This window comes from Rhinolophus sinicus, chromosome 18 (genome assembly GCF_057876585.1).
Source record: "Rhinolophus sinicus isolate RSI-liver-muscle chromosome 18, RSI-T2T, whole genome shotgun sequence".
In the NCBI taxonomy this organism is placed as follows: domain Eukaryota; kingdom Metazoa; phylum Chordata; class Mammalia; order Chiroptera; family Rhinolophidae; genus Rhinolophus; species Rhinolophus sinicus.
In genome coordinates this window covers 104,910,447-104,929,516 of record NC_142518.1, presented here as the reverse complement: position 1 = coordinate 104,929,516, position 19,070 = coordinate 104,910,447, and the positions used below count along the sequence as shown (strand labels likewise).

The following is a 19,070-nucleotide window of genomic DNA, read 5'->3' as shown; positions in this document are numbered from 1 at the left end:
TGTGCAGGGATTTAGAAACCCAGACTCCTTACCTCAGTTTCAGAAAACTCCTAAGGGCCATCCCATCCCCCGTGCTCCCCATGAGACGAGCTATTGCTGTGACTGTCACAGACCAGCTTCTTCCTCTTTCTGATCCTGCTTCATTTACTCCCCTACAGGTGTAGCTTCTGAGAGCACCCCTAACAAATTTGTTGCATGCTAGTCTCTGTCTCCGAATCGGCTTCCCAGGGACGCTGACACATGTCAAATGCTTCTTCCGTCCTTTCTTTCCTTTTAGGCTCCCACTATATATCACATTAACGTCTTTTTATGTACGTCTTCCCCATTTAGACTCTATGCCTCTTGTGAGCAGGGAGCATCTGCCTGTTCATTGTATCCCCAGGACTCGGAAGAACATTTATCACATGAAAAGTGCACCCCCGTGGCACCACGAAATGGTTTCACTCGGGGATACTGCATTTCAGCCTGGGGGCAGAAGGACATGGAAGTGAACTGGGAGTTTGATGGGAGTTAAGTGGTAGGATAATTTTTATATTAGATTTTTGGAATTTGTTCCGATTGAAGGATTTTTAAGGAAAATTATTCTACCTGATTAAAGGTCAGTGTAAGTAATGGAATACTATTTTGCCGTAAGAAAAGATGAAATAGGAACATTTGTGACAACATGGATGGATCTTTAGAGTATGATGCTAAGCGAAATAAGTCACACAGAAAAAGCAGAGAACCATATGATTTCACTGATCTGTGGTATATAAACCAAAAACAACAAAAGAACAAGACAAACAAATGAGAAACAAAAACTCATAGACACAGACAATAATTTAGTGGTTACCAGAGGGTAAGGGGGGAGAGGGGTGGTAGATGAGGGTAAAGGGGGATCAAATATATGGTGATGGAAGGAGAACTGACCCTGGGTGGTGAACACACAACGTGATATATAGATGATGTATTACAGAATTGTACATCTGAAACCTATGTAACTTTCCTAACCATTGTCACCCCAATAAACTTTAATTTTAAAAAAAGTCAGTGTAAGTAAAGTCGAAAGTTTGAGCACAATGAGATTATGAATAGGATTTCCGAAAATTCCTGTTACCTCAGCAAATTTTCAAATTTCCTCTAAAGATTTTTCCGTGTGGCTAGTGAGCCACCTGGATAAATCTGGGAATTTTGTGGTGGGGAGAAAAAGGGATTACTACTGTTAAATTCTTAAGATTATTGAAAAATACTTACAACTGAGTCAATGAAATTTATGGATCATTTGATGAAAACTGACAAATGTTTGTTTTTAAGCCTTAGTATTTTATAAAATTTGCTAAATCTTGATTCATATTTAAAAAGGAGGAATCCTAAGCTCATTGGCAAAAGCCAGGACTCTTTTTTCAGGATAGGTAACATTGTTCTACTGATGGATTGATGGGTCTTAGATAATGAGAATTACTCACTAGGTCTGATAGAGAAATTTCATTTGTAAGTAGACTGTTTTGCATGCTGTCCGTGCTATGTGTGCCTCTTCTTTTCAACTGTGCCGTATACCGATTTACTCTTCAAATAGTGGAGAAGCAGGGTCATTAGATTTTCTGATACTTGAGTTCCCTTTTACAAAGAATATTTGCAGTTAATATACTTATGCATTTATAAATATATCCACCTTCTCACTTCAGCTTTTAGTTTGTGATACTGTGCTACCTGAGATGCTGTTAGTATAGTTCCTTTAATGACATAGAATTTCTTTGTGGGCAGGTAGTTCATGTGGGTAGCACTATTCTGTTGGCATCATATTTGATGACTATAACGGCAACTCCATGACAAAAAGTTCAAATTTATGCCATGAGAACAATGCCACACACTGATTGACTGAATATAACACTGTTATACTGATTGGCTTGGCATTGTATAAATACGGCGTATTTCTGAGGATTTGAACAAATGAAGAAAATCCAATAGATGTTTAGTTGTCATAGGAAACCAGCAGAGACACAGTTTTTTAATATGAAAGCCCAGGAATAGCTATTACCAGAAGATCTACTAGAATAGGAGTCAGGCCTCCTAGTTTCTAGTCTAGATTCTATTAAGAAGATAACCTGTGCCTGGCAAGTCCCTTTATTTTGCTGGGGCCATGTGTTGAATACCTCCTATCATCTCATTTTCTACCCCAAACAGCTCTTTGAGGATAGGTATTATACCCATTTTACAGATTAGAAAACTGAGGCTCAGACAGTTTAGGTAACTTGCTCAAGGTTGCAAAGAGCCGGAATCACAAGTCTATGCTTTATTCTACTACAATATTTTGTCTTATTTTCCATCCAAAGGACAGAAACAATAATACCTGTTCTGCCTGTTTTAAAAGTGTGTGTGTGTGTGTGTGTGTGTGTGTGTGAGTGTGTGTGTGTATGTGTTTGAGAGAGAGACACAGAGAGAGAGAGAGAGAGAATGAAATAAGGTGATGATTGTGGAAAAAGTTGTGTAAATTGCAAAGGGCATCTAAATGTCATCACTACTGACTGACTCAGAGATGTATTGATGAATTGTATGCTTTAATTATACCATTAGACCCTTTGTTAAGTTATTTATGCCTTTGTGAAAGAAGCTTATACTCGTGAAAGGAAAAATGGTGCATGAGAGGGCAATAAAGAGCTATCCATGAGGTATGACAAATCAAGATATTTGTTTGAAGGTCTTATGCTTTGTTGTAGTGACTGGAGGCTAGGAAGTGATTTTTAGGAGAGGTGCAAGAAGAGGATATGAATCCATCCCCTTGGGTTAAAAAAACGTGTCTTGCATTTTTATTTAGTCATAAACACCTTCACTCAGACCTCAAAAGTTCTGGGGTAGGTCTGGCCTTTAGCTGCCCTTTGAGGTCAGTGTTATGCCATTTCATAGATGAGATAAATCAAGTTGGGTGACAATAAGTAATTTACCCCCAAACACATACTCGGTACCATCGTCAGGCTGTGGACCCAGGTCTGTGATTTCAAAGCCTTCCTTCTAATCACTAGCTTAAACTGCAGGATTGTGTGTCATTGTTGATCACGGAGTGGGCACGAGTGGGCCCACGGGGGAAGGAGGAAGCTCATCCTGTAATTGTTTGTTGAAGCATTCAGATGTAGAACTGAGGTTTGCTTTTGCTCCCTTGACATTCTCATGTCTTTCACATACGTTTTGTTTGTCTTAGAAAACAATAGTCCTCTTTGTATTTTTTTTTTTTTGGTCTGTGTGTGTGTGTGTGTGTGTGTGTGTGTGTGTGTGTGTGTGTGTAACAAAACCAAGTTTCAAGACCGACATTCTTCAGGCCAGGCAGAATACAACCCTCTGTTCAACAAATTTGCATTAACCACGTACTACTGCTGCCTAGGAGGTGCTGCAATATGTATTGGGATCACAAAAGAAAATGATTGGAATATAATGACATTTCTAAAATAACGATATGTATGTACTCAGTGCTGTAAGAACACAGTGAACTGAATGACTGCTTTGAATGTATTTTATTTAAATTTAAATGTAAGACAATTTGTTTGTCTTCTATCTTTTAATACCAGCACCGCCGTATAATCCTGGTGCTTTCCATTTAACTAAACAACTTAAGTCAACATCCTTAGTTTTACGTGTGTAGAAATAAAATAAGCAGCTATTTCAGTATTTCAAAATCCTAATTATTGTTGTACGTGTTCCCATCATAAGGCTGAACAAGCTAACCAAAATGTCAACTATCTTTGCTTTTGGGCTGGCTTATATCAAATCAGTGTCAGAGAAAGAACACCTGATTGGCTCTCGATGACATCATAGGAATTTCTGGGCGGGTAGTTGATGCCCCAGTCCTGGAGAACAGAGCCCCATGTGAGATAGTCACAGTACTCAAATTCAACACACCCAGTGTGTGACTAATCTTGGACTTGGGCACAGATTGATGGCCACATTCAAATGATTGGTATCAGTGAGCAGTACATAAGTTTCTGCAGGCTTGCTTGATTTGTAGCTTATCACAAACATGACAGTGATTTATGTGATTTCATAATATTATTATAAAACCTTCATAATTATGGATTGTTGGTTAAAATCTGAATCAACAGTGAACCTGGAAAATAGTAATAATACAGATGGCATGAATTAATTATGAGTTACTAAATGCAGTTTAGAAAGAAAAATAATTACAATGCATGGCCCAGCGAGGAAGCAAATATTACATACAAAAGGTGGTTTGAAGGTTGAAAACCAAGGGACTGATTCATTTGCGGTCCCCATTTTTCCTTCTGTATCTCCTACTTTTCTTCCTATGAACTCTGGACTTCATTTAAGAATTATCTCAAGAAAAAACAAGTTTAAATACACACACACAAAAAGAATCATCTCAAGTTTTATATGTAATGGTGGAAATTATTTAGTTCCTTTTCTTCTGAATCATTATTGTAGTGTATGTTTATGTATGTAGACAGCATAACTTAAAGAGTAATTGATATATTTGTCTCCACAGAAACTGATGTGAAAGTTCAATCTCTATTTTAATAACACGTTTTTTTGTGCTATTCAATAGTACTGATTCTGATTGATTCCTGGGTATATGATTCCCACATTATTTTTCATAGGTCGTGGTCCTGCCAGAATCTTCTCATAGATGCAGTGTCAAATGTTCTTATGTGTAATGTTTTAGCATTAACAATTTGTCTGCATGTATTATTTGGTTTCCTTGAAGGGTTGTCAAATACATCATCCTATTGTGGTTGTCTGTGCACACAGAGCCTGAGTGATCCTGATTTCTCACTGTTTCACTACTCATGAAGTATGTGTATGTGTCATATATGCTACCTGTTTTATGTGGTACCACAGATCAGAGCTATGCAATCGTAGGTAAAGTGGGCATTCGGAAATTACTTGCTGAATTTAATGGCATTTGGATGGTTTGGATGAGGAAATGTTATGATTGAATCTGTTGGGAAATGGAGGCAAAGCAGATTTTTCTCGTGAATTGTGTAACCTGCCCATATTGTTTTGCCATATATCCTCTTTAAAAAATTACTGTGGACTAAAAATGAAGAGAGCGCCTGTTGAATAAAAATCTAAGGGCATCATGGCATGGCTCTAAGAAAGCACTGAAAACAGCACAAGTTTTTAATGGTAAAATACACATAAGATTTACCATTTTAAATATTTTCAAGTGTGTGCTTCAGTGGCATTTAGAACATTCACATTCTCAATGTCCTTGGGAAGCCACAGAGTAGCCCAAGTGTTGATAGAAGAAAAGCATTGGAGCTAGTCCCTCAGGGAACCACCAGACCTACTAAAACACACAACCCTAAATTTTTGTAGGGCAATGTCCTTTTTTCTTCTCTCTTTTAAAATTTTATTGGGTAATAGTGTGTTTCTTTTTTCAGGACCCATCAGCTCCAAGTCAAGTCATTGTCCTTCAATCTAGTCATGGAGGGCGCAGCTCAGTTCCATGTCCAGTCGCCGTTTTCAATCTAGTTACAGGGGGCGCAGCCCACCATCCTATGGGGGAATCGAACCAGCAACCTTGTTGTTAAGAGCACGCGCTCTAACTGACTGAGCCAAACGGCCGCCCCCTGTAGGACAGTGTTCTTACTGCACACCCTGGCATTAACCAGCCACACTTGTATAGTAAGAACAATCTGAGAGCATCAGGTGGACGCAGAGAAAAGAGAGATTTTTAAATATTCAGATGCTATATTCTAGAGGGGTAGGGATTCAGACACTGTTTTCTTACTCAAAATATATAAAAGGGGATGCTATAGCAGAGAAATTGAGGAATCCACGTCCTACAATAGCCACTAATCCTGTAAAACCCTGGGATTGTGTCTTCATTTCAGGAGAAGAGTAATTAAAGAGTCTTGATGTGCTCTGAGGACAAAGTTTTTCTCTCAAGAGAGATATTGTGTCTTCAATAATGAACCTGAGGACAAAATAGTTGTATTTGGTCTCTGGAAACCTTATGTCCCTTTTGAATCATATGTATTGGTTATCTATCAATAACCTAGAACGTATTGAAGCAAAGAAGGAGGTCATCTACGTATTGAATGAGGATTGAATGAAAACCAAATCCTTTAAATTTGTGTTTAATGTCTGCCAAAAATAGGTGTGTATGTGTGTGTGTCCTGTAAATCCCTGAGGCATAATAATCCAACTATACTGTTTATTTTCCCAAGTAAAAGCAAATCGTTCTGGGAATCAGAATAGAGGGGTATGCTGAAGAATGCAGAACACAAGTCAACAATAAAGTAAGTAGCGTCAGGGAATATAGAAGTGAGGATGGTATTAAGATTTTGGGGGCAGCCGGTCAGCTCAGTTGGTTAGAGTGCGGTGCTCTTAACAGCAAGGTTGCCAGTTCGATCCCCACATGGGCCACTGTGAGCTGCGCCCTCCACAACTAGATTGAAACAACTACTTGACTTGGAGCTGATGGGTCCTGGAAAAACACACTTAAATAAACAAAAGTTAAAAAAAGGGACTCATGGGACCTAGGTTTATGGCTTAGAGACCTTCGATTAATTGATACTAGTTCCCGTTAGCATTTTGCACAGGGAGAAAGTGAGGGATGGTTCTTTTTCACGGAGCCCTTAAGTAATAGGCCTAAGACTTCGAATTGCTTCAGGTATCAAAGTATACTCGTATGTAGGTAGTTTGGGGTGGGGGGTGAATAGTGGGGTCTCTTTCCACCTTTAAGGACTCGGCTTCCCAAGAAGCCCTATGTCTGTTATCCTGTAGCTCAAAGAAACTCAGGAATGTGAGTGACCATGTTCTAAATATGAGGGCTGCCAAGGGCTTGGGGAAGAGTGTGTGTGTGTGTGTGTGTGTGTGTGTAACTGGAATGATCTATCACAGCAGTTAGGGCAAAGGTGAATGGGGGAGCAGATTTGAACTTCAACGTTAGTCCTCTGGCAAACAAATTAATATAGCATCACAGAAAACCTCTCACTAATCGATTAATAGGGGTTGTAGAATTTAACAAAAAGCTATGTTGGTCATCATGGGATCCAAGAGATAGAACAAAAAGGGTTTAGAGAGGGGAAAAGCATATGGGAAAGCATGACTCCACCACTGATTGAGATGGTTTGGTTACTCTGAGGGATTATAGTGGGGAAAATGTGGGGTGTTGAGGGTAGAGTAGGAGACCCCAACGTCTACCAGAAAAGTAATCGGGTATCCATTGACTGGGGATGTTATTTCACACAGTGCATTTAAGGTTATCAGGGGATAGACAAGAGCAGATCCCTGGAAGAGACTCACTAAAATTCTTCAGGTAGTCAGATTGTTTTTCTTTTTGGACAAACTTTAGATCAATGTGCCTTTTCCTTGCAACATCGACAGGTGTCTTGGTCTACAGGAGTTTTTAGGGAAGTCTAGAGGGGCTCAGAGTTCTTGGAGTCATTTCCCTCGAGTTGTTGTAGTTGGAGAGCCATCCGTTTATGTTGCGTTAATTTAGCTCTATCTGTCTGTGCATCTTCATGGTGCTGTGATAAAGTATGGATCTCAGAGGGGAGGGACATTTTGCCAGTGAATATGGTGTTTTTGCTTAGTCTGTCAGTTCACAGACTCAATTAACAAAACCAGTGAGTAAAGCAGATGGCCATGCACTCATCTAGGGTTAGACCCGAATAGTCTTTCCAGATGTTTTCTAAGTGATATCTGTAGTTAGAAATTGATTCATCTTCTTGCTGTTTGCACTCTTGAATCTTTGACCCATCAATTTTAGATAGGAAATCAATGGGAATAGAATCTAAAAGTTTTTCTCTGATTTCCTTAGCTCTGTGATAGGTTCTGGGTGTATTTTGGTTTACTCATAAGTCTTCATTAATTATGACCAATAGGCCTTCTTAAACCTTTGGGAGGCATGTCCAGGTCCTATATGTGGAATCTGGAGAACAAAATAAACAAAACAAAAGCAAAACAGAAACAGATTCATAAATACAGAGAACAAACTGATGGTTACCAGATGGGAGGGAGGTTGAGGGGCTGGGTGAGAAAGGTGAAGGGATTAAGCAGTACAAATTGGTAGTTACAATTGATAAATGCATACTTACATACATACATACATACATACATACATACATACACACAATAAATGCCTGGACTCCAATTGGAATTTAAAAAGAGAGCGAATTAGACAAATTGGTAAAGATCTGGAAGCCCTGGAGAATATCCCCCTAACATTAACATAAACTGTGTAGAACTTTCCTGCATGTTCTTTCTCAGATCAGGGAAATCCTTTACTCTAGAATGAAAGTCAGATCCAGACCAAAGCTTAAAAATGACTGGTTGAAGGGAAGAAGCAATTGAATTCCTGTAGCTTCCTCCTTGGGATGTGAGGACCAGGGGCAGAGGATCGTGGTCTTGAATAACCACAAGAAACCCAGCAAAACAGGGCTAGGTTTAGGGTGAGTTGAGTAGTACATATAAGGAGAGTTGAGACTTGGGGTGAAGGTGATGGGGATTAGTGTGAAGGACCTGAGGGATAATGAGAAGGAAAGGAGGAAAAAGGAAGTGACTGAGGTTGGAGTGGGTAAGGAAACATTTGAAGGGGACAGAAAATCTTTGAGAGATTGAATAGCCTCAGATGTGGCAGACCAATATTGTTGAAGGGCTTGGTTAAGCTTGACCTGCACATGCTATTTTTCAGTTTCCTGACTAAAAGAATGAGTAAACTGTTGTTTATAGGGAATTTTAGATGCACAGGATTCAGGGGTCCCCCAGAGGTGGACCCTAGAAAGACCATTGCAGTTCCAAATTACTCTTATTGAGAGTAATTGAAGGAGACACAAGTACATGGAAAGATATCCCATGTTCCTGGATTGAAAGAGTTAATATTGTTAAAAGGTCCATGCTACCCAAACCCATCTATAGATTCAGTGCAATCCCTATCAAATTTCCAAAGGCAATTTTTTCACAGAAATATTAAAACAAAAACAAAACAAAAAAAACTTAAAATGTGTGTGGAACCACAAAGACCCTGAATAGCCAAAGCAAGATTGAGAAAGAACAAATCTAGAGGCATCGTGCTTCCTGATTTTGAACTATACTACAAAACTGTAGTAATCAAAACAGTATGGTACTGACTTCTGATAGACTGTGTACCATATCTGGTGTGGGGATGGTAGATTTTCCCCATGAGGCCTGCCAGGTAAAGCCTTTGTAATTACTTATGGTTGGGCCTGAAGGATCACATGGAGGATTTTGGGCCTGGAGTCTAACCCCTCCTGGTGACCCCATCACGTGCAGAGTCAAATGACTAACAATGTCTAGAGTTGATGCACTGCTCCAAAGTTATTAGAGAGCTGGGTTCTCAGAACTAGGTATCTGCAAAGAGGGGAAAAAATAATAGTCAACCTCAGTTATCAAAAACGTATTCTTTGTAACAGGTCAGTGTGAACTGACCTGTTCCAGTCCAAATCACAGGTTGTATATCTTTGCCTCAGTTTATACAAAATGTTCAGCAGTTGCTTTTGTGAGAACATTTTGATTTGCTGAAAAGTCCATGTAATTTGTTCTGTTGAATGTTCCATCTTTTACATTTGTTTTGTTATCTTCTTGTGATTTAGCTCATTGCTCATCCGTGTATAGTTAGACGCAAGTTGAATATCCTTACCAATGTGAGAACAACAGGTAATGCTGTTTATATTATATTACATAGGGAAGCATGACACCTGTCTGTGCTATTAGTCATGCTATGATTGGCTACGTGATAAAAGCCTGATTCCACAATTGCTCTTCCACTTATGGCTAGAAAGCAATCTGTGTGTTGTTTTCTGGCACCACATAAATGTCTAATCTCCTAACATCCGTTTACTTAGTAACAGTTGAAAACTCTTGCCTAATTAATAATCTCATTAGGAATCGTATATGGTGATATTCCAATATTAGCTAGATGCCTTCTGTAAAGTGAAACTTCTCCCCATCAATTGTGGTTCTTCGGTGTGTTCGTTTTCTCTTAGTGTATAACAAATTCCCATACACTTAGTGGTTTAAAACGACACTCATTTATTAGCTTACATTTATATAAATCAGAAGTTTAAACAGGCTCAACTGGCCTCTCTGCTCACAAGGCTGAAATCACACTGTTGACTGGGGTTGGTTCTTATATGGATGCTTTGGGAAAGAATCTGTTTCCAAGCTCACTCATGTTATTGACAGAATCGAATTTCTTGCAGTTGTAGGCTAAAGTTCCTCTTTCCTTGCTGGCTGTCAGCTAGGGGCCAACTCTCTGCTCTGAGAGGTCCCCTGTATCAAGTCGTTCTCATGCTTGAAATCTCTCTGACTTCTTCTGCCACCAGCCAGAGAAAACTTTCTGTTTCTAAACTGTTTGTGTGATTAAATTAGGCCCACCAGAATAATCTTTGCCATGTAAGGTAATATAATCACAATCACGGGAGTGATATCTCATCATGTTCATAGGTTCCATTCATGGGGGGGGCGTCATTCTTAGAATTTTGTCTAGCACATTTGGTTACCGTGGAACACAGTTTTCACTGGGAAACTAATAAATGTTCGATCTCTTCTCACCTTTAATTACCTCTCAAATTGGCATTTGGCCATAACTCACTGAGTATCTTTCTCTAGGTCTCCAATCAATTTTGATTCCTTTCGGTCATTTTACTAATTCAGTAAAGTTGCCTACCATCTCAGTTATCTATTGATATGAAAGCACCTACCAAACTTAGTAGTGTAAAACAGCAACTGTTTATTATTTCTTAGGATTCTGTGGGTTGACTGGACAGTTCTTCTACTTGACATAGTGTCAACTGGGGTCTCTTGGTCTCATGTTCAGTTTTTCTTAGCTCGTGGCTGGGCTGAGCTTGGAAGAGTCATAAAGATTTTTTCACATATCTGAAGACCTGGTATTGACTGTTGGCTTGAGTGCCTTTGTTTTTCCTCCATGTGGCCTCTCTATATGAGGTGTGATCAAACAATATGGTGAATGTTTAAATTAAAAAAAAAAAATTATTACAGTAAAAGACACATTGCCATTAATCCCCCTCAAAATACTCCCCCTCACTTTAAACACACTTATCCCATCGTTCTTGCCATTTTCTGAAGCAGTTCTGCAGTCCTCTTTTGTGAGTGTCTTTAGTTGCACTGTCGTGGCTGCCTCGATGTCCTGAATCATTTTGACTTTGGGGAAGAGCCAGAAGTCACACGGTGCCAGATCCAGTGAATAAGGTGGATGAGGACACACCGTAATGTTTCTATTTGACAGAAATTGCCCTACCAGAAACGATGTCTGGCATGGAGTGTTGTCATGATGGATGATTTATGGCACACTTTAAACCACACCTTCTCTCAACCATAGCTCACACCTGACTGACTGCACTGAACAAGCTGAAACTTGTCACACACTGTTACTAAGGTTCAACACACCGCTTCCCGTATTGAAGATCCCTGCCTTTCTGCTGGATGGCACTTGGCAGCACCATTCTCTGTTTTGTGATCACCCCTCGTATATGGTGTCTCATCTCCCAGGACTTCTTCATATGCCTTTCTCTTTATAGCTGGATTCTACTTGCGTCATGCATTCTAACCTCCTGTACTGAGTTGAATAGTGTTTTCCCCAAATTCATGTTTATCTGGAACCTGTAAACATGACCTTATTTGGAAATAGGGCATTTGCAGATGTAATCAAGTTAAGATGAGGTCATACTGGATTAGGGTTGGCTCTAAATCAAATTACTGGTGTTAAGGAGAAAAAGACACATAGACACACATATGAGAACACCATGTAAGGACAGACACAGAGATTGGACTGATACAGTTATAAGAAAAGGAATGCCAAGGATTGCAGGGAGCCATAAGAAGCTAGGAAGAGGCAAGAAAGAATTCTTTCCCCGAGCCTTCAGAGGGAGCATGGCCCTTTCGACACCTTGCGTTCAGACTTTAAGCCTCCATCCAGATCTGTGAGACAATAAATTTGTTTTAAGCCAACCAGTTTGTAGTGCTTTGTTACAGCAGCCCTAGGAAACTAATACATCTCTCATTAGTCAAAGCAAGTTGCAAGCCAGAGCCCAGAGTCCATGTGGGAGGAGGCTAGAAAAGGGTGTGAATACCAAGAGATGTGGTTGATAGCCATCTTTCTCCTTGTGGTGCATGTTCCTCCCCTTATCTAAATTACTTCCAGATGTAGGTGAAGTCCCCTGGTTGCTGCTCCTCAAATGTAGAGACCTGTGAACTAGAACAAGGAACCTTCCCTCCATGTACTCAACATACAGTGGCAAGACGGGGTCATAATAATTGCGATCGATGCTGTTGTCTTCCCAAAAGGGGATGGGATGGGAGGCAGAAAGTACTAAGCGCTCACTGATTTATAGAAGCTCTGAAATCCAGCCGAGCAACTGGTAACAGTTCCTCCTACTGCAATCACAGGGAATTTGAAAATAGTTGTCAAATGAAAAAAATGGACTTAGATCAGGAGAAACTGTATTTGAAAGGATTATTGCAAAAGGGGAGAAGAGGGCCATTGCAATAGGCAGAAGGCTCCGTCCAAGAGATCTGTAAATGTCTAAATGGTCAGGTAGAGAAGGCTTTTCTTTTATCCAGAGGAGTAGACAAGTCTAGAAAGAACCAGGTGCAGGGATGTGGGATGAATGGGAGCAGCATGATTGGACAGTTCAAGGACCTGGGGGAAGGAGAGAATCTTAACCGAAGTTTGGTTAACAAGCATGTTGCTGCAATTGATCAGTGGGGACAAAACTGCAATGAATGGCTGATGACGCCAAGAATGGGAGCTTGGAGGATCTGTACGTGGGAAGCTTTTTATACTAATGATACCCAAGACCCATATTCAGAGATTCTGATTTAATTGTTCTAGGGGTATAGACTGGCCATTAGTATTTTTAAAATGCATCCTAGGAATTTCTAACGTGCAGTTAGAATTGAGAACCACTGTAAAGGGACATATGTCATACTCCATGTAGTCTGCTTCCTTATGAATGGGTTACTTTTAGCATTAGAAGACTACTCCTTGGCTGAGAACAAGATATCTGTAATATTACTGGCAATATTCATTTGGCTTTGTAGTAGTTGGGGCCCATCATTTGACTTTGTAGCAATTAAGCTCATTTCCCCATTCTTTGCCTATATCTGACAGCGACCTCCTTGACCTTGCTCTGGGGGTCATTATTGTGGCAGCATTAAGTTGCCCCTGAATCTCTCTCCAGAGCTGTGTGCTCCCCTTCTTAATGTGGTCTCTCATTTGATTCCCTAACATGGTGCACTAATATTTTTTGCTCATTGCTCGTTCTTACTGGGACACAGTTCCTTTTTTAATTATATTTTTAAAGAGATCATATCACCTTTCTTCTATTCCAGCTGAAGTCAAATAGAATGGGGTACAAAAACTCCATGGATTATCCATGTTATTTGCATGTCCTCACAATATTTTTGTCATAAAATATGTTCCCTGATCTGAATAAAAAGTTTCACAAACCTCCTATTTTTGTGTGTACCGCCTTTCCCCGAAAATAAGACCTAGCCGGACAATCAGCTCTAATGTGTCTTTTGGAGCAAAATTAATATAAGACCCGGTCTTATTTTACTATAATATAAGATTGGGTCTTTAATATAATAATATAATGTAATTAATATAATATAATATAATATAATATAATATAATATAATATAATACCAGGTCTTATTTTACTATAACACCAGGTATAATATAATATAATACTGACTCAGTGTTATATTAATTGTTGCCCCAAAAGACGCATTAGAGCTGATTGTCCAGCTAGGTCTTACTTTCAGGGAAATATGGTAATATCTCCAAAACTTTTGTTTTGTTTTGGTTCACCATCACAAAGGAGCAAATGTAATTCCAAACCCCAAATATAAGTAAAAGGTAGTAAAACCAAGGTGTTTTATTGGTGCCCTTTTCGAGGTCCTGTAGTCAGTCTGCCAGTGTTGCCCCACAACCAGTCCTCTGGGAGCGCTTCTGGAGAGTTATTCATAAATGTCTGAGTCAGTTTATCTGCTGGATGTGTGATCCTAATTCTCTTTTATTCATTTCACTCACTTAAAAGGGCAGTGGCCACAGGTGCCGTTACCTTGTTAGCCCACCTTCTTAACACATCTGTGAAAGGGTCTGATGCTAGACATCCCATTGTCTTAACTGCCCCCTTTAAAATTTGAAAGGCCATATGGTTCTAGCGTCTCTACTGCATTTTAAGACTGCTTCTTCACCTTTTTAGTAGGCTGAAACATGACACGTTACATTGGGGTTGATAGTGCATCCCCAAAGTTACTTTCCCCAAGTTGTTTTCCATTAATTATCCAGTCCTTTTTTCTTTTTTTTTTAAGATTTTATTGGGGAAGGGGAACAGAACTTTACTGGGGAACAGTGTGTGCCCACCATCCCTTGCGGGACTCGAGGAGTTGAACTGGCAACCTTGTGGTTGAGAGCCCACTGGCCCATGTGGGAATCGAACCGGCAGCCTTTGGAATTAGGAGCATGGAGCTCTAACCACCTGAGCCACCGGGCCAGCCCCCTTTTTTCTTTTTTACCTACGTAATAATATAGTCATTTCAGTAGTCATCAGACACAAACCCATGAACATGTGGACCTCTGGGTTGTTTGATTTCTCTGCATGTTACACTGCTATGACTGTCTGAATTTTGGCACAGTGTCCTAGTTGGTCTGGCCGGTCTTTGCCTGTTTTCCCATTTTGAGTGAAGGGAAGGAGCTTTTGTGTGGACCCATTCTGGTTAGAGTGGAGTGTTATCCATTAGCAAAATCGTAGTCTCTACCTTCCTCCAGAAAAAATTCTCTCACGGCTGTTTTCACGCGGGGCGGCCTGCGGGGTCTCTGCTCCCGCTCCCCACACAAGAACGCAGGATATGGTGAGGCCAAACAAGAACACCCACGGAGCCATAGAGAGGGGAGTCATACCACTATATTCTCACTGGCGGCTGGGTTGGAGACACAGGAAGCAGCAGCCACACGATCCGCAACCCGCCGTCCACTTGTCTCTGCCAACCAACCTCACTTGCTAGTTGCAATCTGCCTGTCTGCAATGCACAATCCACACTCCACCATGCCACGCCACTACACACCACTATATCACCCTTTGCTAGTTTAGCCACGGCAGTTATATCAGTGGCTAATGGCTAACCAGTAACAGCCAATGGCCAACTAGTCACAGCTGATGACCATCTACTACCCGAGCCAGCACCTTTCCATGTGAGGCCAAGAGCCTGTAAACTGCTCTGTGGGGCTCTGTCCCTATAGCTGTTCATTTAGTAAGAGGCTTTCTTTCACTACTTGGTGACATGGACTCTCCTTGAAGCAGCGGGGGAGCAAGTGGCGGACTGGCACCTCCATGTGTAGTGCCATGGGGGCTTGGTTTGGCCCTTTTCTGAGGCAGGTCCTTGCAGTTTTATCTGGATGGTCTGAGCTTCTCCCCGATTTGATTGGACCCAGGGCCTAACTGGAAACCCTTTCTCTGGTAATAAAATGGTGTTGAGGACCATCGAGTCTTTAGTTTCAGATAGACCGAGAAGGTGGGGAGTATTTCATTTTCTGGGGGAGAATGGGAGGGTATCAGTTGCCTTTGCCTCTGGGAATTTCTTGCTGGTTTCTGGAGCATCACCACAGATGGGTTCATTGAACATTAATCCGAACCTCCTTCTCATCCCCTAGGGGCTAGAAAGCCCCAAACTACACTTCCTACGCTGCTCTGTTTCTGATGAATTTTAGGTTTTCAGATTAGATCTTAATCAGGAATTGAGTTAAGTGGGTGAGAGAGGCTGCAGCCAATGATGCATTCATTTTGCTGATGGCACATCCAACAGATATGGAATGGCTCGTAATGACCTTCATAATCCTCCAATCATAGGTAACGCACCATTGAAGGCCATGGTTGCAGCAGCAGTTTACTGATAATGGTGAAGGTGGTCTGCGCCTGGATCCAGCAGTTTAGACAGTGGCCTCCTACGTCGTCACCTTGATTCACCATCGTCCCGACTGACCCAGAGATACTTTCCTTGACAGGTTGGTTCTGTAGTGGTGTTCTGGGAATTAATCGAAGACAGAGCCTAGAGCCTGCTGCCTTGGCCCGGCCACAATTTTGTAAACACTTCATTTTCTACAGTAAATACATTTTTGATTTTAATAGTTCCTGATGCTGAGTGATTGACATGTCTAAAGTAAATGCTTGGCCTACTGGGTTGTCGCTAATAATATGAGTATACTCTGCTCAACAGCTATTTTAAACTAGTATAAATGGTTGTTGTCTCCTTCCTTTACCTGCTCTCCTCAGTAAAATACTTGCTTTCGAAATTGATATAACCCTACTGGAGGAAGACAAAAGTATATTACATTCCTTAGAAAATGATGGCAGGCTAATTCACTTTTTTTTTCCAGTTGGTGTGTTGAAAAGCATAATAGGCAAGTCAATTACAGGTAAATACTTTTCAGGGCTTTTAATTAATTCGTTAGTGATTTGGACAGTATAGTCAATACACCCACTGTTTTAACAATTAATGATTAATGTAAGGCTTTCTTAACATTTATCCTAGAGAATTAATTGAGATATTGTTTTGCAGATCACCCTATCTCTTTTCAAATATTTTATATTTGGGGAGGTTTCAGCTTGTTTCCCCTCCAATTCATCTTTGTGAAATATTACATATACGTATACATTTCTCTGTCTGTCTATCTTTGCTGGTAACATTTTCTTGATTTGCAAGGAAAATACACAAATGTTCAGTTGATGCTTATCTCTTGAGTTTTATTTTAATTGTTGTAAAATACACATAATATAAAACTTAACCATTTTAAGTGTACAGTTCATCAGTGTTACGTATATTCAGATTGTGCAACAGAGCTCCAAAAATTTTTGATTTTGCAAAACTGAAACTGTACCCATGAAAAACTCCCCTTTTTCCCCTCCCCCCTCTCCCACCCCTGGCAACTACCATTCAACATTTTGTTTCTATGAATTTGACTACTCTGGGTAACTCGTGAGTGGAATCACTGTATCTATCCTTTTGTGAATTGCTTGTTTCACTTCACATAATCTCCTCAAAGTTCATACATGTTGTAGCATGTGTGCAAAAATGTCCTTCCTTTTTAAGGTTGGGTAATATTTCATTGTACGGAGAGACAGCATTTTGTTTATCTCTTCATCCCTCAATGGACACTTGGATGGCTTCTACCATTTAGCTATTGTGAATCATGCTTCTATGAACATGGACGTGCAAATATCTCTTTAAGACCCTGCTTTAAATTCTTTTGGATAAATACCCAGAAGTGGGATTGCTGGATCATATAATAATTCTGTTTATTTTTTTGGGAAAACTGCTGTACTGTTTTCCATAGCAGCTGCATTAAATATATACTTTGAAGTAGGTAGTTTGACATGTTGTCATTTAGCCTTCTGACCATAATCATAAAATATTGAACTTGTTTATCAGATTTAAAAACATCTTCCACCACCCTAATCTATTCCAATTATTCACTCTGAAGTTCTGGCTACTACCTCTTTTCCATGCTTCGCCACCTGTTTCCAGTTTAATCGTAGTTTTCATTCCCAGTGTGTCTGTATTACCAAAACCTTTAAATAGCTCTGTCTTTCCCTGAGCACTCATCACTTTGGAGCCATTGTTAGTTAATACTAATTCCCTATGGGACCTTTTGAATCTCATAGGATGATCACTCCTACCTCACCCCCAGAGGAGCTTTGTGGATCCCTTATCGATTCTCTAATTTTAGGGGGCTGCTACTCTCTCAGACTGAGACATTTAGGGACAAGATCAGCTTGGTTTATTTGGCATTGAGGGGCCTTCTCTCTAAGCCCCACTGCCTCCTCTGATTGCCTCATCAGGGATTGCCTCTGGAAAGTTAAGGTTTCCTCCGTACTTCCTTAACTACCTCATCTGACTGTCAATTGTATCCTTCAAGACTCATCTTTCTCTCAAAAATTATCGCAGCTCTCTTCGAGTTAACTTATTGCCCATTTCTACGGTTGAATGACTAGTCTTACAGAAGCGTTCATCTACTAATTGCAGAGCATCTACTGCCCTTCCCTGGTCTCTAAGCTCCCTAAAATGTTAAGTAGAAAAGTCCTCTTGGTGAGATATGCTAAGATTTCCATTTCCTTCATTAAAAACAGTTGTCAGGGTATCCTGGCTCTTCTCTAGTTCCAGTGGGGTTTCATGCGTCTTGATAACCCATCTGTTTAGGGCTGGCATCATCTTTGGCTTCAAGAAGAGCTCTTGTTTGCCGCTGAATCTATTGAATTAGCTGAGAACCAGCTCCTTCACCAGCCTGCACATCTTTATTCTGTGGTGAGTGGGAGAGGGGTTCTCCATCCTTGAAAGGACTCTAGGCTTTTTAAAGGATGTTCCAAGTCTTTCTTCATGGGGAGATTTCCTAAACTTCTAATTTCATTTTTGTTGACATGATGGTGTCTGTCTCCCCCTTTAGTGTATATTCACCAAGCCAGGGCTCCCTTTTCTAGCTCTTTGGCAAATTCTTTCCTACAGTTAGTAACTTGAGTAGGGTGTAAGGCCTTACTTCCTACCTCTTAAAATCTTAAAGCGAAGCCAAAATCCTTATTTAAAAATATCCTCCAGAGTTCTTTTTCCCCCCTTTATGCAACATGAAAACCTAGAAATAGCAATAAGCTCATACTGCTGTAATAACTTCCAAATTTTCTCTTTTGGAAAGTAGTCTGTTTGCTCCTTTTGCTGTATACCTAGGTAAAAACTACCTACTTGGTTGCACCAGATATTACAAACTGACCTAAGTTAATTTAGCCACTCAGCAAATTGTTAGGTTCTTTTGGTAGTTTTCATTGGCCTCTGGAAATTAGAAGTAGTCAGTGCTTTATATATTTGCTTCCCTACGATATCAGGTGATATGAAAGCAAATCTTAGATGTAATTTTGCCAAAGATACACAAAAACAGGCAGAAACAATTAGGACTTCCTGTTCTTATAGTTCAGGAGTCCCACTCTCTGCCCTGAGTTCGTTTGGCTACTACTTGATAATTGGATTAGCCAGCTTTGTTAGTTCAGGGAAGTCTTACATGAAATAAACTGGCATAGAACCAATGGGTATTTAGACCTTAAGGA

General features: G+C 40.2%; 2 long non-coding RNA genes across 2 annotated transcripts in view; both read left to right on the top strand.

Annotated features, from left to right (window-relative positions):
* Window positions 1–15,876, top strand: part of LOC148754690 (uncharacterized) — a 30,807-nt gene extending 14,931 nt beyond the window's left edge. Inside the window, exon 3 of the long non-coding RNA XR_016020005.1 lies at window positions 15,831–15,876. This is a non-coding gene — a long non-coding RNA (uncharacterized LOC148754690). The remainder of the gene's footprint in view (window positions 1–15,830) is intronic.
* The window catches only part of LOC148754689 (uncharacterized), a 257,160-nt gene continuing 253,962 nt past the window's right edge, over window positions 15,873–19,070 (top strand). The window contains exon 1 of the long non-coding RNA XR_016020004.1: window positions 15,873–15,985. This is a non-coding gene — a long non-coding RNA (uncharacterized LOC148754689). The remainder of the gene's footprint in view (window positions 15,986–19,070) is intronic.